Source organism: Artibeus jamaicensis, unplaced genomic scaffold, assembly GCF_021234435.1.
Source record: "Artibeus jamaicensis isolate MK-2021 breed Jamaican fruit bat unplaced genomic scaffold, CSHL_Jam_final contig_548, whole genome shotgun sequence".
In the NCBI taxonomy this organism is placed as follows: Eukaryota; Metazoa; Chordata; class Mammalia; order Chiroptera; family Phyllostomidae; genus Artibeus; species Artibeus jamaicensis.
The window spans coordinates 2750488-2771486 of NW_026521883.1; the positions used below are offsets into that span (position 1 = coordinate 2750488).

At 38.1% G+C, this 20999-nt stretch overlaps 1 protein-coding gene across 8 annotated transcripts in view; it reads left to right on the forward strand.

Moving 5' to 3' along the window:
- FERMT2 (FERM domain containing kindlin 2) overlaps positions 1-20999 on the forward strand; it is an 85326-nt gene that overhangs the window by 9858 nt on the left and 54469 nt on the right. The window lies entirely within an intron of this gene.

The window sequence follows — 20999 nt, forward strand, 5'->3', positions numbered from 1 at the left end:
AGAAATTAGTGAATTTTTTATTTCAATAATTATTTTATTACCAATAAAAATGGTAATGTCATGCTATGGTATTTTACAAAATGGCATATACACCCAGTGTGAGGTAGACATATTCCAAAATAGTATTTCTTTTAAATTTATCTAATTGTTGTTCAAGTACAGTTTTCTGTCTTTTACTCCTATCCCAGCCTACCCCCACCAGTGCTCCCCACCTCCCTCCCATTTCCACCCTCCTTTAGTTGTTGTCCATGTGTCCTTTATACTAGTTCCCATCCAAGATAATATTTTAAATTAATATTTTAAAATTGAGATATGGCCTTTTGCATTTGAATTTGTGCTTACAAATTTATAGTCATTATAATCCATTCCTACCAAATTATTTGTGTAATTGCTGCATTTTTGTCTTGTTAGTTTTCTCACAATATCAAGCTTACTGAGGCATGATTTACAAACAGCAACATTCATTCTTTAGTACAATGTTATGAGTTTCAACCAGTGCATACATATTAACTACCATGATCAAGATACAGAACTTTTCCAACACTCCAAAAAGTTTCCTTGTTACTTTATAATCAGCCCATCCCCTCCACCCCTGCTCCTGAAAACCATTGATAGTTTGCCTTTTCTAGAATGGTGTATAAATGGAACCATACAATATGTAGCCTTTAGTCTGCTTTCTTTCACTTAGCATAATACATTTTATTTTACTTTAAAAAAATTCAGCATAATTATTTTATCTTTATTGATATTTATATACTTATTTACTTTTTAGTTTTCACCGAAGTATATGACTATTGATTTTAGAGAGAGAGGAAGTAGGGGAAGAGGGACACACACACACACAGACATCAGTGTGAGAGAGAAGCATTGATTGGTTGCCTCCCATATGTGCCCCCACAGGGTATCAAACCCATAACCTTTTTGGCGTACAGGATAATGATGCTGGATCAACTGAGCCCCTTTGCTAGGGCAGCATAATTTTAGAACTATTTGTATGTGTATTAGTTTTTTTTAATTGCTGAGTAATAATCCATTTATAGATGTGTATTATAATTTATTCATCAGTTGAAGGGCATTTTTGTTGTTTACATTTTTTTGGAGATTATGAACAGGGTTGCTGTAAACATTTGCATGAATATATACTCTCATTTTTCTGGGATACCTACCCAGGGGTGGGATTGCTGGGTAGTGTCCTGAGTATATGCTCAAATTTATAAGAAACTGGCAGACTTTTCCAAAGCAGCCACATCATTTTGTATGCCTGTCAGAACTGTGTGAGAACTAAAAAATAATTGAGACTCCCAATGGCTCTGAGTCTTTTTCCAGCACTTGGTATTCTCAGGTGTTATATTTTTGTTTAATTTTAGCCAGTCTAATAAGTATGTAATGGTTCTCATTATGGTTTTAAATCACATTTCCCAAGTGACTAATATGTCGGGGAGCTTTTCACATGCTTATATGCCATTTGTATATCTTCTTAGTGAAGTGTCTTCATTATCTTTTGCCTTTTAAAAAACTTTTTCTTGCCCTACTAGTGTGGGCAGTTGGTTCAGTATGGTCCTGCAAAGTGTCCAGTCAGGTCACTTGCCTGGATTGTGGTTTGGTCCATGGTTGGGGTGTGTGTAAGAGGCAACCTAGCAGTGTTTCCCCGTATTAATGTTTCTCTCCTCTTTTTCTCTCTAAAAATAAATAAAATCTTTTTAAAAAATTGTGATTTTCTTACTGAGTATTAAGAGTTCTTCATGTACTGTAGATGCAGATTCTTTATCATATAATACGTTTTGCATATTTTCTCTTAGTCTATGGCTGTCTTTTCATTTTTAACACAGTATCATTTATTATTTGTTTACTTGTTTTTCTTTCTTTTACTGATTCTAGAGAGAGGGGAAGGGAGGAAGGACGAGAGGGAGAAAAACATTGATGTGACAGACAAATGTCAGGTTGCCTCTTGCATGTGCTCCGACTAGGGACCAGACCTGCAATCCAGAGACGTGCCCTGACCAGGAATTGAATCAACAACCTTTGGTTTGCAGGACAGTGCCCAGCCAACTAAGCTGCACCAGTCAGGGATAACACAGTATCTTTCAAAGAATAGAGTTTTTAATTTCGATGAGTCCATTTATTAATTTTTTTCTCTTTTGGGTTGAGCTATTGGGGGGGGGTTGAGCTTTTTAAAAAAATTGCCATATATTAGAAATCTTCCTAATTAAGATCACAAAGATTTTGTTCTATAAGTTATATAGCTTCTGTTTACTTTTATATGTTAAAAGGAGGAATAGCCCTGGCTGGTGTAACTCAGTGGATTTAGTGCAGACTGTAAACCAAAGGGTTGCAGGTTCTATTCCCAGTCAGGGCACGTGCCTGGGTTGCAGGCCAGGTCCCCAGTAGGGGGCATGAGAGAGACAACCACATATTGATGTTTCCCTCTCTTCCCTTCCTCTCTCTCTGAAAATGAATAAATAAAATCTTTTAAAAAAGGAATATATGAGGTATAGTAGTAATTATGTATCAGAGAGGAAATAATTATGTAATTTACTATTTTAATTTGGTAGAATTTGTGGTATGAAATAATAGTCCAGTGAAAACTTCTTTATCAATATACTAGAAAACTTAGATATTTAGAACTTAAGTCTTAAAAATATACTGGTAGTGAAGCATCTTCAAATAATCAAAGAAAAGTTTCAGATATTAATCTTGTAGAAAGAAGTCAGTCTTGAGTCCTAGTACTGGTCATACCACTTAATAGCTCTGTGAATTTTTTTAAGTGAGGGTTTTCAGTATTCACAATCTCAGGGTATTTAGTTTTTATTTTTTCCTGTATAGTATAGATAAAGAATAAGCCTTTAGTTAAGTTTGTTTCCTTCACTTTATAATGTATGAGTTCTTTAAAATTGTTTTTTCAAGTATGGTAACCACCCTTTAAACTAGAAAATACCATTCTAAAACTACACCATTGTGGATAAAAGGGTCATACAAATCCTGGTATATTTTCCTTCATTGAGAATGTTATACTGGTAAAATGCTTTGAAAATTTAATTTTTTGGTATTTTTCTCTCAATGTCAGTTCTACTTCTCATCGAATCAGTGTGTATGAGAGAAGAAAATAAGCAGTAAAGGATTAAAACGTGAGGTTTACATTTAGACTTCCTTTTATAATTCAGTTTTCAGACTTATTATTTACTGTCTGTTTGTAGAAGGACCAGCCAGCTTCAGTGTATCCTTGGGAGACTCTTCCACAGTTTTCAAGGTTGGGAGCTGATAACCTCAATCTTCTCTCATATATTTAACTATGTGATTTTTATATTATGGTGTAACTAAAAATTACATCAGGTATTTTAAAGATCAAGTGTAATTTCAAGGCATCAGTGTAATGATGCTTTTTGATATCTTTTCCTTAATGGAACACTCAGGGTTATGAATAAAACACCAATAAAGTGCCAGCATTATTGATTGTAGATGATGTCTATTGGATAAGTGCCTTCCAGCTTAATGTCCTTTAATGTACTTACATAAATCCAGATTTAAGAATTTTATAAACTTTGGAATTAAAAATAACTTGAAAAAAGGCAAAGAATTCCTGTATCAGTTTCAAAAGTTTTATGCAAGGTGTTGATGAATTTTGAAAATTTGTTGCTGTGATAGTGTTCTTGGTGTGGAGCATGGACTGGGGAAAGGGCAGTCTACTTGAGTTGTCGTCCTGACTTGACCTTATTCTGGCTGTTTAATTTTGGGCTGCATGACCTACTTGTCTGTATTTCTGGTTTCTATCTGTAAAATGGGGATAATAATTGTACCTTTGTAATAGGGTTATTATAAGGACTAAGTAAGTACTGAAGTGTTTAGAGTGGCTGTGTAAATGTATCTGTGATGATGATGACTGTACTCCAGGCTATTCTAGTAGTATGTATATTTCCCCCTTTTAATGAGGTAGTGAAATAATAGTATTTTATAAAAATCAGGAATGTGTCTATTATAAAGATATGCCAAATAGTTATTCTTTGCAATATTATGAGTTAAGTGTTTCACCTTTATTGTACTACCTTGCAGTCACTATCAATAGTATTATGAAGACAGTATGATAGTAGATGTTTTTAACGATTTTATTTACTTTTAGAGAGAGGGGAAGGGACTGAGAAAGGGAGGGAGACACATAAAAGTGTGAGAGATACATGGATTGGTAGCCGCTCACATGCCTCCAGCTGGGGACCTGGCTTGAAACCCAGGCTTGTGCCCTGACTGGGGATCAAACAAGCGACCTTTCAGTTCGCAGGCTGACACTCAGTCCCCTGAGCCATACCAGCCAGGGCCAGATTTTATGCGTGTGTGTGTGTGTGTGTGTGTGTGTGTAAAAATGATAGCTAACTATGCTAAAATGGAGAGTATTTTTAATAAATGTAATATTCTGGTTTTTAAAAGGTGAACTTTGTTAGTGTTTAAGAACTTAGTTCAAGACATGGCCTGGCCAATTAATAGTTTTATATGACCTTGGCATGTTATTTTAACCTCTCCTGATTTTACCTCTTAGCCTTAGTTTACTTACCTGTCACTTGAAGTTAATGTAAGAGCCAAGTATGGTATTAAAAGGCATAACAATCCCTGGCAGTCAGTAGAGGGAATATAGTTAGAGCTCAATAAAATGTTATCCTTCACATATTTTGTAAACCTAAAACAAACTTGATTTGTAGATTGAAATAGTTTATCTAAATAATTTCTTTTAATTGTATTTATGTAGTATTTAACCAGAAACCTCTTCTTTCTTGGTTTTTCAGATTTTGTATAATTGTTCTAAATTGTCTGAATAGGTTTGCTAAAGCCCGACTGTCTGGGTTTGAATACTGGTTTCACTACCTGTAGTGACCTTGTGCCAAGTTATTTAACATTGTTGTGGCTTATTTTTCTTATAAGTAAAATGGGGATGATAATATAGTCGTTGTAAGGATTAAGCGACCATATATACACATAGTAAGTACTAGTTACAATAATTCCTGCTATTTTATTGAGATCCTGAAGGACCTCTGGGATATCTCACTATTAAATATCTTATGAGTTTGAGGGAAGAAATGCCTTAAAGAACTTAGACTGGGAAAGAAGGGCTTTAGCATGATATGGAACATTCACATGTAAATGTTCCTGCATAAAGATAATTTTATACACTCTTTTTAAAAAAGATTTTATTTATTCATTTTTAGAGGGGAATGGAGAGAGAAAGAGAGGGAGAAAAACATCAATGTGTGGTTGCCTCTTGTGTGCTCCCCCACTGGGGACCCTGGCCTGCAACCCAGGCATGTGCCCTGTCTGGGAATTGAACCGGCAACCCCTTGCTTTGCAGGCTGACACTTACTTAATCCACTGAGCCACACCAGCTAGGGCTCACTCTTTGTTTTTTTAATCCTCACCCGAAGCAATGCTTACTGATTTTAGAGAAAGGGGAAGGGAGAGAAAAAGAGGAGAGAAACATCAGTGTGAAAGAGAAACATTGATTGGTTGCACCCGGGCAGAGCACCAAACCTGCAACCTAGGTTTGTGTCTTGACTGGGAATTGAACCTGTGATCTTTGAGTTTATGGGGTAATGCTTCAACCAAGTGAGACACAGTGGCTTGGGCCACTCACGCTATTTTTGGTAGGTTATAGAGGTATATAGCATGAGACTTCTGTGGGGACATGAACTTGACCTCATCAGTAGCAGAAACAAACACTGCAGAGGGCCAAGCGTTACATTAGGTAATAGGACATAGTCCTCATTCAAAATGTGAGCAGTTTTCTAGTACACAATGAAGACAGAAGATTGTTTTGAGTTGATGGTATGGTTGTGAAGTGCCAAGTAAGTGGTACAGGAAGATCATGGAGTTTTAGAAGTGTGATCGTATTGGCCTTAACTGGCCTTATTTGAAGGAGGATCTGGGTGAAAAGTTAGGAAGAAAGGCATTCTAGATTGAGGATTGCAGTGTTTATGGTGTATTGGAAACTAGCTTGGAGAAGTAGAAGATAAGGTAGAGAGGAAAGATTTGGTTAAGTACAGAAATTATATTCTATTATTCCTTCACTCACCTGCTTAATATTTTAAGTGAGAGAGAACCTACTGAATTTTAGACACCATACTATAGGAGAGATAAGATATGAACAACATTAACTGATTCCTTGGCCTCACTCAACTTGAAGTCTTAGAGGCAAGACAGTCTTTAAATAATTCATTGCTATAATGTGATGCGTGTTACAAAAATTGAGCTTTCTAGCTGGCTGCAGCCATCAGGGGTCTTTAAGTTTCAGTTAAATGATTTCCAGAAAATATTTAGACTCAACACTTCTTAAAACCTAAATTCCTTTCCACTCAAAAATCTTAAACCATCTATTTTGTGTGTAGTTGATGTTTAGCTAAGGAATAAATGTCTGTTAAACAGGAAAAAGAAAGAAAATTGAAATAATTATGGGACTATGTACCCAGGAGCCTGACCTAGTATGTAAGGGAAGGATTTTTGGAGGCAGTTATCTTTATGCTGAAAGCTGAAGGTGAAGTAGGATTTAGAAGAGTGGCAAAGGATATTAAGTGTGGGGACATGGGGTGGCAAAAACAACGGGTTGGGAGAAAATGAGGAGGCCCGATGAGAGATGAAGCCAGGGAGGGTAGCTGTTGGAAGAACTGAAAGAAGTCTAGTGATGGAGGAGCCATCCTGGGGAACCAGTGACTTGGCAGGCTTAAGAAATGAGCAAGTATTTAGAGTGCTTTGTAAGCCAGGTTTACAAGATTGTGTAATAATAAGAACTGTGAGATGCCATCAAAAATTTTTAAGCAGGGAGAGACATCAGATTTTTACAAATTTGAAGTCCCTCAGATACATATAAATCAACAGATGATAAGCAATAATAAGCTTCTTGGATTCCAAGAAATGTTTTTTCCAGTAGTCTGCACTCCAGTCCTAAGGACTCCAGTCCTTAGAATTTGTTAGTACTTTGATATTTAAAATGTCAAAGCCAATAAAGTATTCTTACTAAGTTACTTCTTTTTTGAACTATGGAATAAATGCTTTGATTACCTTTAAAAGACAAATCCTGTTAGTACTTGTATGAGTCAAGTATTAATTGACTAATTCAGCCCCGATGTTACTCTCATAATTTGTCAGATGTTGACATTGTATGGACTCTGAGTCCAGTCTTCTAGGAACTAAGCCAACTTGAACCAAATAAGTATTAAGCCTTCAGGATTGGATACAAAGTTACCCACCCTCTGGAAATGAGTAATCAGCACACTTTCAATTTGTGTGCATTCTGTATTTGCATGCATAGTTTATGTGTGCTGATAAACTACTTAATATTTTGTAGTATCAAATATTAAGTTGAAATTGGTAGTCATTATTATTTGGGATTGAGCTAGTATACAGTGTAGTATCAAATATTAAGTTGAAATAAGTAGTAATTATTATTTGGGGTTTGTAAGTAAAACAGAGGTGATTTTTCAAGAGGTGATTTTGTTTTGAGTGAATTCCTTGATTTTCAATTAGTTATGTCAAAGATATATTAATTTGCCAACTTCTTTCAGAAGTCTATTTTCTAAATTTTTTGCCTAATTGGTCGATCCTTCTGCTTTAGTCAGTCATTGAAGCCTTAAAAGTTTGTTGAAACTTTCATTAGAATTTTACTCAGCTGCAGACCTTTGTCTTCAGTACTGATTGAAATCTACCCCGCAGTAGTCCTCTTACCAGTGCAGGTCACTTAGCTCTGAGGTAGGAAAGGTGCTTAATTAAGGGAGGGGAGGAAGTAAAGACAGTCCCCATGTGATGCATATCTCATTTCTATTGCTCATTGGTCCCCCTGACAAGAGTTGGTATTTCTACTTTATTCAGTAATCTCTTTACCTCCCTGTAGATGTGCAGTCTGTCTTTCTCACTCCTAAATACCTATTTACGTGCAGAAATGTGCAGGATAAACATCAAGATTTTACTATGAAATATAAATGAATCTTGATATTAGTCCTTTGTCCTCAAATTCATTATGTCCAAACCTGCTTCTCTTCTGAATAACTTTACCTTGGTTACTGGACTGTTATTTAAGAATGCCACTTCTGAAATCACACTGATCTGATTAAAATCCTAACTTTCATGTATACTAATTTTATCATTTGGCCTAGTTATACAGCTTCTGTCTTTTGGTTGTCTCATCTCCAAAACAGGGATTATAACAGTATTTACTGCTTAGCATTTTTGTGAGAATATGTTAAGTGTGAACTAAATGGTTAATAAACAAATCTTAATGCTATTGTTATTATCCCTGTAATTCTCAAGCTAGGAACTTTCTAGCTTTCCTCTTTGCCTTCCAGCTGTCCTCTTGTGTCTAATGCAGTAAAACCTGTGATTCTAACTTAAGACACGTCTGTCCTATTTGGCTTCTCTTCAGCATCTGCCTTAGGTCAGGTCCAGCTCACAAAAAAACTGAAGTGCTTTTCTTGCTGCTAGACTCTTTTTCTGATTTATTCTTTGTAATCCCATTGTAATTACCTTCACAAAACAATCTGATTGAGAGCCTGCATTTTCTGTAGCATAGTTACTCTTAGCATGTGTTGGAATTCCCCCATCTCTCAACACTGAGGTATAATGTCTCCTCTTCTTCAGAGCCCAGTCTTTCACATTTAAAGTTGGTTGCTCCTACGACATATTGTTCTCTCATCTGTTTAGTTCATTTTACTTGTCTGTGTCCTTCACTTGGACTAAAAACACCTCTAGAGTGGAATTCTTACTAACTTTATATTCCCATGGCCTAGCTTCATATCTGGCATATGGCAAGTGCCTGGAAAATGCTTAGTAATTCATTTATTGATTGTGTATCAGAAGAGCACATACTTCGCCTGTTTTGTCCCCTCTTTCCCTGATAAAGAGAGAACAAGAAGGCACATTCTAAAAGCAAAGGAGGGGGACCCTCAGCTTTCTCAAGTCTGAAATGAAAAGGAGTTTCATTTCCTTTTCATTTTTTCATTCAAGGGAAGAGAGAGAGGAAAAGGCTGGAGAGTATGGAGTTTTTAAGAAAAAAAGATTGTGATTCTATAGTGAAGTTATTATTTAATGTCCTACATTTCAGGAAATATTAGGGATAACACGATAGAGTTAATTTTTAAAATTCTTTTAAGCATTAATTTTGCCTGTAGACTCTTTCTTTACACATTATTGGCAATAATAGCTTATTAGAAACATTGGGAGATTTGTTTGTTTCAGAAATTGAAGGGGAAAACAGAAGATAAAACTTTTCTGTTGCCACTAGCATAGTAAAGGGAAGAAAGCTTGACCTAAGACAGCACATTGTAGATGGAAGAGGAAATAGGCAGGTTAACCTCAGAGTTTGTGGAAAGATGCCTGGGGAGTAGCCAGTTGTCCTGCTGTAGCAGGAGGTCCTGTGTCCCTCACAGTTTACCAGTAATTTTCCCCTCCCCACCATCCACACTCTGCAGGCGCCACCACTGGAGTTCTTATCTCAAGTTGAATCACTAAGCACAAAAAGCCTTATAATCAGTATAGTTTAGTATTACTAGAAATATACTTGGGTTGGGTAATAGTCTGAGTTGGAAGCTGTTGTTTTTCTGTGGTGAATCAGATTTCTAAGACGAACAAATGAATGTTTGGAACATTATCATTTTGCACAATAGGGATTGTCTTGAGCAAAGGAATTCATCCTTCCTAGATGGAAGAGGGGAAGTCAGTTCAGTTCCATTCCCTGTTGTTTAGGAGATTCTCTGCTGCATTTCTAGCTAGTATAGAAGCATGTTTTAATTCTGAAGTTGAAAAAGATAAAATGGATTTTTAAACATAAAATTAAATTAGAAATATTACATATTTTTTCTTGGTGATTTAAGAATAATTTCCTTGTTGGGATTAATGTTTTATTAGTAATGAAATGTCTTTAACATTGTCAGTATGAGGATTCATTCATTTATCAGATGTTGTGTGCCAGGTCCTGGGCTAGCTGCTAGAAGTACAGGGTGGTACAAAAGTAGGTTTACAGTTGTTTGTATGGAAAATAATACAATAATAATACAAGAATAAACTCTGGTTTGTGTACTCACAACTGTGAACCTACTTTTTCCCATTCTGTATAATGGTGATCAAAATAGACATTGTTCTTGTCTTCTCAGAGTTTATAATCTAGTACGGAAGAAAGACACTCCCCGCCTATGAACAAACAAAATGAATACAGATTTTCAAAACAAATTCAAGTTTTAGTGATATCACAGTGTACTGAAATAGAGAATAATGAGAGACATAGGAGAGCTTATCTGCGCTAGGTGCTTAACGAAGTCTTCCTGAAAAACATGGAAGTTAAACTAAAATTTGAAAGATGAGACATTCAGAATGGAATAGCATGTTCAAAGCCACTGAGGCAGGGGAGAGCTTACTTCTTAGAAGACAGTTCTTGGAATAAGAAGGCAACAAGTGTGGATGAAGCCCAGAAAGAGCACAGGATAAATTCAGAGGAGTAGATGGGCCATGTTGTGTGGGGCTTTGTAGACAATTATAGGCATCCGGATTTTATTCTAAGTGCAGTTGGAAGCTGTTGAAGGATTTTCAGCAGGAGGATGACATGAAAGTGTTGAAGAGATCACCTTGTCTGTTGTGTGGGAAGTACTGAATGGAATCAGGAAGACCAGTTGGGAGGCTGTTGCTGTGGTCATTGGAGGAGATGATGGTGGCTCGAAATAGGGTGGTGCTGGTGGAGATCGAAGTGGAGATTTTTGGAAGTGGAACTGAAGAAGGGCTTGCTGAAAAATGGAGAAGAATCCATTACTTTTAGGTTTCTCACTTCAGCAACTGTGTTGATGGTTAGTGCTTTTTAAAAAAAAAAATGAATAAGGATATTGGGCTGAGTTAGGAGATAATAAGTTTGAGGTAATTGTGAGACATCCATGGGGAGGAGTGGGATAGAGTGGGGTGTATAAGCTGGTGCTCTAAGCAGACTGTTGGACTGGAGATAAAAATTAGGAAGGTAACATGCCATTTAAAGCCATGGGAATGGTTAAGCTATCTAGGAAGCCAGTGTAAGGGAGAAGTGCATGGTTCCTAGAAGGTGGGAACGGCAGTGGAGCACAGGTAGGATTTATTTTAGATAAATAGGAAGAGAGATGCTTTTTTCATCATAACTTAAAGGCAGGAGACCCATAGGAATAAGATGGAAGGAGGTTTATAGATTTTGGTTGGCATGTAGGTGAAATAGTTTGGATCTGATGGCTTCTCTGTTTTCCAAAGTAGAATCCATGATTGTCCACTGGGAAGGAGGACACTCAGAAGTTTGAGGACAGTTGAGAAGTTTGAAATACAGTGGTGGACAGAAGGAACATAGTGGGATTGCCCACGGGTATCTTAGACCCGGTTGACCATAAATTTTTAGTAATTGTTTCCACCTGCCTGGTTGTGACATGAAGGAGGAAGTCATATGAGGTAGATGAGTGACTAGGTGGTATAGGTAAATGGTGTGGGGGGTAGGGGGAGGAGTTTGAAAGACCTTTTTGGCAGTTAGGAGGACCTGGCCCACCATATCTGGTCTGGTCAGTTTGCGTGACTCTATTGCCAGTAGTGTCAGACCAGCTGTTTAATAGTGTTTTGACTAGGGCTCTATGATTGAAGTTTTCCTTACCATCAGTAAAGACAGGCTAAACACTCTTAAATATCTTGAATGTGGTAATAGTTAACACTACCTAATTTGTGGTTTGAGAGGCTCATAAACAAAGGAAACAGCAGAAAGTGTCAACAGTGTTAACAAAATGAAAAAAAATCTACTTACCAAAAATAAGGCATGTGTTCAGAAAGATTCTCTGTAATTAAAATTTTAAATGTAATGTTGCCCTACCAAATATTACTTAAAGTAATATAAACTTTGCTTCTGGTTTATGGAAGTTGAGAGAATGCTAAACAAATTTTACATTTCCTTCTTGAGTGAATATTCCTTTTTTTTAAATTTTAATTAATTTTATTTAGTTATTTTTCAAGTTCAGTTTTTTGTCTATTTCTCCCATCTCCACCCCACCCCCACCCTGTTCTCATTCCTGTGTCCTTCCTATTTGTTCCTCCAAATCCCTCCCCCTTTTCCCCCTTCCTTCTCCCCTCTGGTCACTGTCCCCTTGTTCTCTATTTCAGTCTTTTTTTTTTTCCTGCTTGCTTGTTTGTTTTGTTGTTTAGCTTCCTGTTAAAGGTGAGATCATATGGTATTTGTCTTTCAGCACCTGGCCTATTTCACTCAGCATAATGCTTTCCAGTTCCATCCATGTTGTTGCAAAAGGTAGTAGCTCCTTCTTTCTCTCTGCAGCATAGAATTCCATTGTGTATATGTACCACAATTTTTTGATCCATTCATTTACTGACGGGCACCTAGGTTGCTTCCAACTCTTGGCTATTGTAAATTGTGCTGCTATGAACATTGTGGTGCATAGGTTCTTTGAAATTGATGTTTTAGGATTCTTAGGATATAATCCTAGCAGTGGAATTGCTGGGTCAAAATGTAGGTCGATTTTTATTTTTCTGAGAAAATTCCATACTGTTTTCCATAATGGTTGTACCAGTCTGCAATCCCACCAACAGTAAACTAAGGACCCCTTTTCCCCACACCCTCTCCAACATTTGTTGTTTGTTGCTTTGTTTATGATGGCCATTCTGACTGGTGTAAAGTGGTATCTCATTGTGGTTTTAATTTGCATCTCTCTGATAGCTAACGATACTGAGCATCTCTTCATGCATCTCTGGATGTTCTGTATGTCCTCCTTGGAGAAGTGTCTTGAATATTCTTTTTTAAATGTGCAACTAGAAATACAAGCCACTTAAAAGCACCATCTTCTATTTTCTTCATTCCAAACAGTTACTAATGAGTTACTTATTTTATGACTGTCATTTATCAGAGAGGAGGGTGGGAGAACTGGATAAAAGAAGGTGAAGGGACTGGCCAGAAAGCACACAGGCACAACCCAGTAGACACAACAGTGTGGTGATGGCCACAGGGAAGGTGAGTGGGGGTGGGGTGGGGAAAGGGAAAGGGAGTGGGGACATCTGTAATAGTGTCAACAATAAAAGTAAAGTTTAATAAGAAGGAGAAAAACATGAGTACTTAAGAAAAAATGTTATCTGGTTAACTTTTGTTTCCATTTCATTGGCTTTTTAAACAAAAAACAAAAGTTTTTATTTAAACAAAAGCAAAAATAATTGTATTTTTAAATCCCATATCAAAACAGTCAAGTACTAATTGGTAATCCTATTAGGAAAAAGTTAAATAGGTGTTATCAGTAGTGTATCTCAGCGGTTTTAAACCTTTTTCATCTCCTGACACACATAAACTAATTACTAAAATTCTGTGGCATACAAAAAATACATTTTTTGTTGCTCTAACAAAAAAAAGGTATACTTTTGATTAATTCACACTGGACGGCTATTCTGTTGGCTGTTGTCGTTTTTTTCATTTAACAATCTACAGACAAGAGTAGAGTTTAGTGCCCCTGACGAAATAATTAGGTACTGCAGGCTTTAAAAATTCTTGTGGCACACTGGTTGCAAATCACTGTTGTTTCCTTTTTTCTAGGGTGTAAGCTAGCTTTCATTGCATAAAGAGGGGCATATAGTATTTTCTCTATAGCAGAGAAGTTTTTTGAAGTTATTTTTCTTTTGTGACTCATAGAGCAGGTGAATGCTGTGATACCAAAAGCCATTTGGTAGAATAGGCAGTATTTTTATACTCAGTCCCCAGTGATGAAATCCTAAGCCTTTTTCTGTTCCTTAAAACATGCACATGGTATCTTTGTAGAATACTGTATTTTGCCATGTATAATGTGCACTTTTTTGCCCAAAATTTTGAGGGAAATATAAAGATGTGAATTATATGTGGGTAGTGCTAATTCGGAATCTGTATGTTTTTAATTTTTATTTATGCTTATTTGTTAAAATGTAACTAGAAAGCAATAATAATATCCATATACAAAATAATACCCTGGAATTGATCATTGGTTTTTGTATATAGATAAAAAATTGAATTAAAAGAAAAAAGACTTTTTTCCCTGAAAAGTTTGAGCCTAAATGTGGGTGTGCATTATACATGGGAGCGCATTGCACATGGCAAAATACAGTGTACAACTACTTGAATATGAGGGGCATTCTGTTACAGTCAAGGGAAGAGACTTTTACTCATTCTTTTAATGTTTTAGTCATTTGGAACTTTATATGAATTTGAGTGCCTGTCACATACTAGTTTATGTGCAACAGAGCACAGCATAAGTGGCTCTATTAAGTAAAGGAGGAACACAGGAATAGTTCTTTCAGAATTCCAGCAAAATATTTTGAAAATTAAATAGGAAAAAAGAACATTTTGCCAAAAGTTATTATAGAAAATTCTTGTCTTCTATATTACACCATAATCTAAGTAACTCTACTTCTAAAAATTACTGAAGGGCTATATTTATAAATAAGTACTGAAGTTCCTTACTTTCTCCCCCAAAGAAGGAAAATAAACAAGGGAAAATAGTTTTCCCTTTCAGTTTTTCTTACTGAAAATGTTTGTATTTATGCTGGGTTGTTTCTGAAAATCTGGAAACAATAATTTACAATTATAATATACCAAATAAAAGAAGAGTACATGATACCTGGAACATTACTGGAAGTCATGTTATTGGAAAAATTGACCGTTAGCGTATGTTGTTGAGCATGATCTATTCTTGACTGGTTTCAAGATGTTGATTGAAATCAGTCTACCCTGGTGATTCTTGGTAACTCCAATCATGGCAGGTGCCTGCCTGATTGTGTGTGTGTGTGTGCGCACACCATTCAGTTGTTTAATGGTATGTTTGAAACCAGGGCTGACATTCTAAAAAGGCAGAAGTATTTGTTATCATTGAACATGGTCTGGGGCCCAGATTGTGATATAGAGGGGACAGTTATTTCAGACTTCTGATCAAGATGGCAGTATAGGTAAACACAGCTGGCCTCCTCACACAACCACATCAAAATTATAACTAAAACATAGAACAGCCATCACTTGGAAATTTCAGAAATTGAGTTGACTGGAAGCCTGACAACTACAGAATTAAAGAAGCTACATCTATCCAGACTCTTAGGGGTGCGGAGATGTGGAATGGGCTGGTTCCATATCCACGTATGGTGGATAAAAATTCAGGGAGGATATCTTGGGAGCAAGGAATCCCAGGTCCCCCAGTCCTGGGTTCCAGTACCAGGAAGAAAAGTCCCCATAACTTCTGGCTGCAAAAATCAGCGGGGGTTGAGTTAGTGGAAGAAACTTCTGGAGTCCCAAGTAATTCCTCTTAACTTATGCATGGACTTCGACTCACTCCCTCTGAGCTCTAGCACCACAGTAACAGCTTGAAAGCCACCAGTGGCACACAGGGAGGAACTGAAGTGTCTGGCATCAAGGTAAGAGCTGGTGGGGCAGCTTTCTCCTGACAGAAAGGCAGGCAGAGGCCAATGTCCCTTTCTGACCTCTCCCCCCACAGAACCACAGAACTGGCAATCTGGTGCCATATCTGAGACTCCATCAACTCGGCTTACACTGTTTGCCCCATCCTGGAGATCCTCAGAGACTCAGTCCCACCCCTACCCATGCTGGTTTTCCTTATGAATGGCAGATCTTGGCTCATGCTCACCACTTCTAAAATCCTCTCAAACAAACAACACCCAGCCTCATTGAGCCCCCAGCACCCATACTTCTTGCTAAGTGGCCCCAGGCCTGGCACTAGCAGGAGCCAACCTAGATTCACAGCTTGGCTTAGCCTGGGAATCTCCAAGTGCAGTCGAGTAGCGGCCATCTCATATTGCTGTTTTAGCTCAGGCAGGGCAGTCCCAGGCAAAACACAAGTGGTAGCTGACCTTGGCCTGCATCACCTGGGAAACTCCAGAGCCTGTACACTGAGTGGACAGCTACAGACAACATGGGAGCACCACCACCCTGCCTCTTATACAGCTGATCTTCTACAGAAGGTGGAGGTAGGTTGTCAGTGGTCATAGCCAGTCCTTGGAGCTAACTAGCCTGAGTAAATCCCTCCCATTGACCTGCCAACAGCAGTCAAGGCTCAACTGTAAGAGGAGGGTGTACTTAGTCCACATGAAGGGTGCACCTTGAGTACCCAGCTTGGGTGATAAGGAACACTGTATCACGGGATCCTAAAGGGTATCTACTACATTAGGCCATGCTACCAAGACATGGAGTCCTAGAAGGTCTACCTAATACATAGAAACAAACACAGAAAGGCTGCTAAAACAAGGAGACAAAACATGGCCCAAATGAAAGAACAGGTCAAAACTCCAGGAGCAGAGCTAAACACAATGGAGATAAACCATCTATCAGATACAGAGTTCAAAACCCTGATTATAAGGATGCTCAAGGAACTTAGTGAGGACCTCAGCAGCATAAAGAAGATTCAGTCAACAATGAAGATACACTAATTGAAATAAACAACAATTTGCAGGGAAACAACAGTAGAGTGGAAGGAGCCAAATCAATGACTTGAAACATAAGGAAGCAAGCAACCAATCAGAACAAGAAGCAGAAAAGAGAATTAAAATAAATAAGAATAATGAATGGCGCCTCTGGGACAACTTCAAGAGGTCCAACCATCACATCATAAGGGTGTCAGGAGAAGAGAAAGAGCAAGAAATTGGATATATATTTGAAAAAATAATGAAAAAACTTCCCTACTTTCGTGAATGAAGTAGACGTGTAGACATGCAAGTCCAGGAAGCACAGAGTCCCATGCAAGATGGATGCAAAGAGGCCCACTTCAATACACATCATAATTAAACTGCCAAAGGTTAAAGATACAAAGAGAATCTTAAAAGCCTCAAGAGAAAAGCAGTTAGTTACCTAGAGAAGAGTTCCCATAAGACTGTGAGCTGATTTCTCAAAAGAAACTTTGCAAGCTAGAACGAAAATACCTCTTGGCTTTGCCATCCCCTTTATGCCCATCTACCATCTTTATTCTCCCCACCATAAAAAACTGCTCAGGAAAATTGCCTCTGTTCCTTATTACTGCCCAACCGTTGTAATTCAAATTTGCATCATTTCCACTCCCACCTTAACTTTATGCATTGTCTTCTTTTCACTCTTGTACATCCCTGCCTTTTAAAATTCTTCAAAATCATCACTGATTTTAAAACTTGTATCATTCCTCTGCTAAAAACGAAAGTAGTTTGGGCTCACCCAAGGCATTTATATATTTGAAAAGTTGCTCGGGCATTACTAATGTGAAATAGGCTGAAAACCCCTGCTCTAGTGGCTTCTCTTGTACTCATAATAAAATCTAAACAACTTTGACCTACAAGGCTCCTGCCTTGCTCTCTGATGCCATCTCCTATTTTCTTTACTTCCTCCACTTTAGTCATACTGGCTTTCTTCAAAGATGATGGTGTTTTGTTCTCATCACTATCCCTAGCACTAGAACTGTGTGCCAGCTATTGAACATAGTATCAGTTCAAAAGATATTTGTTGATTAATGAATATTTTACAGACACTGTTCTTGTTCTCTAGTCGTGATTACCCTATAATAAATGCTGGTAGGTTGCTAGCAATTCGAGTCTTTAAGAATGCTACCAAAAATTCTGTTGGAACATGTCACAGGCCCCCACAGTCTAACTATTCCTTCTTCCAGCACTATCTACTTCTTTTGCTGTCAGAATGCCTGCTTTTCCTTATTTCTGTCTTGGTATATGCATCATTGACATTTCTGATCTTTTCTGGTGTCCTGTGTCTGCTTTTATTTTGTGTAGTTTTTCTTTCTTGTATTGTTATCTACTATTTTCTGTCGATTAAAAGGACTGGCCTTACCAGTGTTGTCAGTCACTAAGAGATTCTTTTTCCTTTTGTGGTTAAATACAGTACTCATAGGATTTCTAGTACATCTTTGGATTGCATGCTCTTGTCTAATTATGCTTGTTAGACGCAGGTGGCTGCTCCTTTAGTGTGAAACAGCAGGATGGAATTTATGGGGAGGGACATACTTTAAAAGGTAAGATGGACACTGGCTGGTGTGGCTCAGTGGATTGAGTGCCAGCCTGAGAGCCAAAGGATTGCTGGTTCAATTCCCAGTCAGGGCACATAGCTGGGTTTGGGGCCAGGTGCCCAGTGGGGGGGTGCATGAGAGGCAACCACACGTTGATGTTTTTCTTCCTCTCTCCCTTTCCCTCTCTAAAAATAAATAAAATCTTTTAAAAAATAAAAGAGAAGATGGGCAACAGGAGAGGTATATGTTTCTGAGGTTAGAGTTTGAAGCCTAATTGATGCAAAATTGAGTTTTTATTGAATCGGGGGGGCCCAGTTTTTTTTTTTTGTAAAAGTCCAGTAAATGTTTTGGGCTTTATGTGTCCTTAGGTCTCTGTTACAGCTACTCTACCCTGCTGTTGTAGTACAGAAGCAGCCATAGACAATATGTGAACAAATGAGTGTGGCCATGTTCCGTGAAACTACTTATGAACACTGAAATTTGAATTTTATGTAAAAATTGTATGAACAATCTTTTAATTGTTTTGTTTCCTGAGGCATTTTATCAGATTTATCAGAAATACATAGTTAATCATTCAGATGATCAAAATATATTTCTCACTTACATTTGGTCTTCCATAATTGCTGGCCCTCAGCTCCTGAAACTTTTGGAATTTCTTAAGTGTTAGGAGGTGTCTTTTGTTATGTTAATGAGTGACCTTGGGAAAGCGCCTGAGGATGGTGGCCGACTGCCTGGAGAACCAGCCATGTAGAAGGTTGGAATTTTATTTAATTTTATTTTCACTTGTAGTTGACATACAATATTCTATTAGTTTCAGATATACATCATAGTGATTAGACATTTTTTAGGTATATTTTATTGATTATGCTATTACAGTTGTCCTTTTTCTCCCCTTCATTCCCCTCCACTCTGTACCCTGCTTCCTGCTCCCTGCTCCCACCAGCATCCCCCCCCCCACCCTTAGTTACACCCATGGGTCATTCATATGTAGAAGTTCTTTGGCTTTCATATTTTTAATACTGTTACTAACCTATCTATTTTGTACCTACCATTTATGCTTCTTATTCCCTGTATCTTCTTCCCCGTTCCTCCCCTTCCTCCTCCCTGCTGATAACCCTCCATGTATCTCCATTTCTGTTCCTGTTCTAGTTGTTTGCTTAGTTTTTGTTTTTGTTTTTTAGGTTCAGTTGTTGAATGTTGTGAGTTTGTTGTCATTTTATTGTTCATATTTTTTATCTTTTTCTTAGGTAAGTCTCTTCAACATTTCAGATAATAAGGGCTGGGTGATGATGAACTTCTTTAGCTCGACCTATCTAGGAAGCACTTTATCTGCCCTTCCATTCTAAATGATAGCTTTGCTGGATAGAATAATCTTGGATGTAGGTCCTTGCCTTTCATGATTTCCAGTACTTCTTTCCAGCCCCTTCTTACCTGTAAAGTGTCTTTTGAGAAATCTGCTGATAGTCTTTTTTCTTTTTCTTTTTTTTTTTTTAGGTTTTGTTTATTTATTTTTAGAGACAGGGGAAGGTGGGGAGAAAGAGAGGGAGAGAAACATTAATGTGTGGTTGCCTCTCACGTTCCCCACATTGGGGTCCTGGCCAGCAACCCAGGCATGTGCCTTCACCGGGAATCGAACTGATGACCCAGTCAATTGTGACACATCAACCAGGCCTATGGGAACTCCTCTGTAGGTAACTGTCCCTTTTTCTCTTGCTGCTTCTAAGATTCTCTCCTTATCTTTAACCTTGGGTAATATAATTTGATGTGCCTTGGTCCATGCTTCCTTGGGTCCAACTTCTTTGGGACTCTTTGAGCTTCCTGGAAATCTATTTCATTTGCCAGATTAGGGAAGTTCTCCTTCATTTTTTTTTTCAAATAAGTTTTCAGCTTCTTGCTCTACACTTTTCCTTCTGGCACTTCTATGATTTAGATGTTAGAACAGTTAAAGTTGTCCTGGAGGTTCCTAGGCTTCTCCTCATTTGTTTGAATTCTTGTTTCTTCATTCTGTTCTATTTGAATGTTTGTGTTTTCTTTCTGCTCCAAACCATTGATTTGACTCCTGGTTTCCTTGTCTTCAACTGTTGATTCCCTATATATTTTTCTTTATTTTACTTTGTCCTCTATTTTGCGACCATAATAACCATTTCTGTGAGCATTCTGATTCTCAGCGTTTTGAACTGTGCATCTGATAGGTTGGCTGTCTCTTCATCACTTAGTTCTGTTTTGTGGCCTTTGATCTGTTATTTCATTTGGGCAAGATTTCTTTGTCTTGGCATGTATGTAATGTTTAAAGAGGTGGAGCCTTAGGTATTTGTCAGGGTGGGGCAACCCACATTGCTGCATAGTGGTGCTATATGTGGGGAAGGAGTCTAAGAGGGAACAGTGCTACTTGCTTGGCTCTGGGCTGGCTTTTTTAGTCACCTCCCCCACTACTCACAAGCAAATTTGGCTCTCCTGGTGCTGATTCCTGGGTGGGTGGGTGGGTTTGTGTATTTTCTAGGACCCTGGGATTTCTCCCATGGCTGCAACTCCACAGGTTCCTACAGCTAGAGGTTTTGAGGCTTCCTCCCCCTCCCCACACCATGCTGGAACCCTGGGTTGCGCAGTCTGTCTGGCTCCCCAGTGGTTCCTCCCGGTTTATCCACACGTGAATGTGGGACCTCCTCACCCACCCAGTCCTCCAGCTGCCGCCTTGCTACACATCCTCTCTGCCCTGGCTGCCCTTCTCCACCCCTCCTACCAGTCAGGCTGAATGTTTTTTCTTGAACTCCTTGGTTGTAGGATTTCCATATAGTTCGATTTTCTGGCAGTTCTGGGTGGTTTTTTGTTGTTGTTTTTTAATTTATTGTTGTCCTCCTTTTGGTTGTGCAAGGAAGCAAAGTGTATCTACCTACACCTCTCTCTTGGCTGGAAGTCGTGATTAGACATTTATGTCAGTTAGGAAGTAAAGGGTTGCAACTTTTGATACCACCCCTTGATCTTTAGATGGGATGAAGGGCTGGAGGTTGATTTAATCCATCATGACTATATAATAAAGTG